The sequence below is a fragment of the Otolemur garnettii genome, unplaced genomic scaffold (assembly GCF_000181295.1).
Source record: "Otolemur garnettii isolate 467f Iridium unplaced genomic scaffold, OtoGar3 scaffold00172, whole genome shotgun sequence".
Classification (NCBI taxonomy): domain Eukaryota; kingdom Metazoa; phylum Chordata; class Mammalia; order Primates; family Galagidae; genus Otolemur; species Otolemur garnettii.
This window is the reverse complement of record NW_003852567.1, coordinates 301,073-306,012: the sequence shown is the minus strand read 5'-3', so window position 1 is coordinate 306,012 and position 4,940 is coordinate 301,073.

Genomic DNA, 4,940 nt, shown 5'->3' with positions numbered 1-4,940 from the left:
TACTTTGCTCAGAAGAACATTCTCCAGCTCCATCCATGTGAACATGAAGGATGTAAAGTCTCCATCCTTCTTAATGGCTGCATAGTATTCCATGGGTAGTATCTATTCTTAAGATCCAAAGCCTATAGGTTTCCTCATGAATCACAGAATTGAATCTTGATGATCTACTCCTGCTTAGATTGTCTAATTGATGGTCCAGAACCCAGCCATATTCTATTGTTTTCATTCCAGATGGAAACTCAATCATGATAGTATTTATCAATAGTTCTTTAACTACATCCCTCATTTTCCATTGAGCAGGTAGTCTTGATGATCACAGGGGCAAGAAGCAGAAAGCAAAATGATGAAGAATGAGCTTGGTTTCCTGGGCTTACTCCATATCTCATTCCTAAATTGAAAAGACTTCTCTGTCGTGATTAGCTTCTTACTTACTTTTCTTTTCGATCTATCACTACTGACAGGTGTCTCTAGAAGTACACCACTCGGATCCACCATAAACTCTAATGTCTTAAGTGATCTTTGCAGAATAGTGGAGCTTTGAGAAACATCTGTGCGCTTTCTCTCTCCACTTGGGAGCTGCACTAATGTAGGTCGTTGCTCCCTGAAAGCTTCCTGAATTGATAAAAGCTTGTCCCAATTAGGACAGATATGTCAGATATGGACAGATAAGGTAGAGTTCTGCTTACCTTCTACAGAAAAGAATTTTACATCTTTAACTTTTTTGTTTGTTTGTTTTTGTCCCATAAACCTTGGAAGATGATACTAGCTCCGAAACAGTCTCCTCAGGATGCGTGTTCATTGACTTCCCTCACACATCCACTCAGTCTTTGACACCTGCCCTGGGAGCACCGGGCAGTATGAAGAGTCCTCCTAGTTCTACCCACGTCACCACTCAAGGACATCTTAAGGATCAAGCATTCTTGGGGAATAGCTCTTCACTCTTGTGTACCAGTTCTACACTGTCTGCCTTGATTGCCAGTTAAGTCCCAAAGCCACTGAGATAGCAATACATAGAAACAATAAATATATGATGAAATCATCACTCAAAGCCATCCTGGAAAAACAGTCTCTGCTAATTGGCCCAGGTGGCACAAGGATTCTTGGGCACTCAGGTGACCTGCTGGTGAGAGGAGATGTTTACTATTTATGAACAACGAAAAACAACCAAATATAGGAACAAGTCACCAACAGAGCACACCTTCCTTTTATTTTGAAGCTGCTAGAAAACTCAGTAGACAAATTTGTGGCTTGTCAATAGCAGTCATTGTAACAAGTCTATATATTTAGATGGGCAGTCAGATATATGTATACTCTTGTGGGTAAAATTTACTTACAATGAAATGCACAAATCTTTTAGTTTGTTTGTTTGTTTATTAAATCATAGCAGTGTGCATTAAACTATCATTGGGTACAGTGTACTGTTTCTGTATACAATTTGAACTACTTTTATCCAACTGGTTAACATAGCCTTCATGTCTTTTTCTTAGTTATGTGTTAAGACATTTATATTCTACAATTAGAGAGATTCACATGTACCCTTATAGGATGAACCATAGGCATGATCCTAGCAATCACCCTCCCTCCGCCCAGCCTCCCCCACTCCCCTCCCCTTCCTCTCCCCTCTCCCCATATTCCTGGGCTAAAATTGGGTTATAGCTTTCCTATGGAAGCTATAAATTAGTTTCATAGTAGAGCTGAGTACATTGGATACTTTTTCTTCCATTCTTGGGATACCTTGCTAAGAAGAATATTTTCTAACTCCATCCATGCAAACATGAAGGAGATAAAGTCTCCATCTTTCTTAATGGAAATGCACAAATCTTAAGTGTATTATCCTCTGAATGTAGACAAATGTGCACACCCACATCATCCAAACCCAATCTAGCCATAGAAGATTTCTATCACCACAGAGTTTTCTCATGCTCCTTCCTAGTCAATCACCAATACCATCCTGTCAGAGCACCCCGTTGGTATAATATTTTCACCTTTATGTCTGCCTTCCCAGGAATATATTAATAGAATCATGGAGCAGGTATTCTTTTGCTCCATGGAGCAGGTATTCTGTATTTTCTTTTCTGGAGAACAGCCATAAACATTAACCCTGTCCTGCTGGGGCACCAGCAACTTGGTTGTCTATGTTTACAGTACACCTTTCAGGACACACTTCTCTATCCCACTGGATGAGTTCATGCCTAAGTGTCCATGACTTGTAATGACGTCTTTCTCTCACATGAAACTTACTTATACTGGCAGATGCCCTTGTGTCTCATGTCTGACCTGTGTCCAGTTTATTCCTATCACATAGCCACTCTTTAGGAAACCCCTGACCTGGAAGGAAGCTAGGCTGAGGTGTGTTGGTTAGGGGAGAGGCACAGGAGGCAACTTAACAAACAGATGAAGTAGCAGAAGCTGTGTATTACTTACAGATACCAGAGAGGAGAGGGGAGCAGAACTCTACAAGAGTGGGAGTGAGTGGAGAGCAAGAGAGAAAGAGTGAGGCATCTCTGGGCTTTCAAAGCCTTTATTGGGGTCTCTCATCTTTGCTCCTATCCCTTTGGCTACTCTTTCTTTTCTTTTTGCAGATTTGGCTTCTCTTTACTCTCCATCCCCACAGTCAAACATGACTACGTAGCTCCCAAGTTTTTGTGTAATGGATCCAGAGACTCACTCTCTGGGTATGAATGACAATCTCCAAAACCTGGCAGGACAAATCTGATTGGTCTAGGTAGAATCTGTGTTACCCAGCACAAACATGAGTGACTCACTCTGTGGATACGGAAGAGGGATGGCTGGGGAAATGCCCAGAGAGACAGGATTGTTACCCATAAGCTAGAAAGACACCCCAGATGGTGCTACAACAAAAAATTGATACTGATGCAGTGAAGTGTGGTATTGTATACTGCTTCATGTGTCACAAAGCTTCCTTAGAGGAGTTATTTAACATATTTTTTTATTAAATCATAGCTATGCACATTAATACTATCATGGGGTACAGTGTGTTGTTTCTATATATACAGTTTGAAATACATTCATCCATCTGGTTAACATAGCCTTCATGTCATTTTCTTAGTTATTGTGTTAAGACATTTATATTCTACATTTAGAAAGATTCACATGTACCCTTATAGGATAAACTATAGGCGTGATCCCACCAATCACCCTTCCTCTACCCCCCTCCCTCCTTCCCTTCTCTCCTCTTTCCTTATATTCTTGGGCTAAAATTGGGTTATAGCTTTCCTATAGCTTTCACAATAGGGTTGAGTACATTGGATATTTTTTCTTCCATTCTTGAGATACTTTGCTAAGAAGAATATATTCCAGCTCCATCCATCTAAACATGAAGGAGGTAAAGTCTCAATCTTGCTTTATGGCTGCACAGTATTCTATGGTGGACATATACCATAGTTTATTGATCTATTCATGGGTCGAAGGGCCCTTGGACTTCTTACATGACCCAGCAATTGTGAATTGGGCTGCAATGAACATTCTGGTACAAATATCTTTATTGTAGTGTGATTTTTGGTCTTCTCAATATATACCTAATAGAGGAATTATATGATCAAATGGTAGGCCTATTTTTAGTTCTCTAAGTGTTCTCCAGATGTCTTTTCAAAAGGGATGTATTAGTTTGCAATCCCACCAGCAGTGTAGAAGTGTTCCCTTTTCTCAACAACTATGCCAGCATCTGTGCTTTTGGGATTTTATGATATGGGCTAATATTACTGGTGTTAGATGAGATCTCAAGTTAGATGATATCTCAAATTTTGATTTGCATTTCTCTGATGATTTAAGAGTGGTGAGCATTCTTTCATATAACATATTTTATTGTTAATAATAAAAATATTCATTTACTAATTGGGAGTCTACTTTTTGCTAGCCACTGTGTATTTCTTCCCATATACACATTCTAATCCTCACAACTCTATGGGGTGGGTTCAATTATTTTCACCTGAGAAATTCGGAAACCAGAGGTCTACAAGATTAAATAATTTTTCTAACGTGTCCAAAATCACACATTGGTCTGGCTCCAGAGTGCATGCTCTTGGCCACAGGGTAATGATAAGTAGATGTGAGGAATTGTTGGCAGTGTCCATTCTAAGACCTGAAGAGACAGAGAGAACTGAGTTTGACCAGTGGGGTCAGGATGGCAGCAAACGTTAATCGCAAGAAAATAAAAGGACTCTGAATACAAACTTTGCCTTGTAGTAATAATTTACGTCAATGAAGACTGCTAGAGATTCTCTTCCCAAGCTGTATTTTGTGGACAGAAATTCCTCAGCAAATTGGGGTAGAAACAGATGTGCTCTGTGTATATCAGGAGAAGAAAGATTTATCTGAAGTTGCTCCTAGGATATTAGGCAAAAAGTAATGAAACATACAACACTCTGAGTTCCTGCAGTCAGAGGTTCAATAATGTCCTGCAAGATGGGCCTGGGTGTCACTAATGTTCTAAACTGGCAGATCGGTTTCCAGTTTGGACACCAAAGAAGAAGTGACTTTTCCTGACTGTCATACTCCTCATTACACAATGGAACACAAAACAGCAGAGGTGGCACATACAAATTGAAACTGGTCTGCATATCAACAAAGAAATAGGAATTTTTTTTTACCAAATTTTAATTTTTATTGCTTGTTTTTCAGAATAAACAATTTTTAAAAATTTAATAGGCATTTATCCTTGGTTCTAGGTGATTTAGCACAACTACCCTCTGCATTTTAAAGCATTGATGTTCTATCCTGAGACACCTCGGAAAGCCCCATCCCAATGCACATCAGTTTGGAAACTGTTGTATGAGACCACTGAGCATGTCTATGCTTTACCAAGTGATCCTCTACTAAGGGACCTTTATATGGACAGAACCATAAGGTACATCACTTTCTCCCGCCATCAATGAGTGAAGCATCTCTGAAATACCAGGTTCCTCACAGCAGCCTTCACG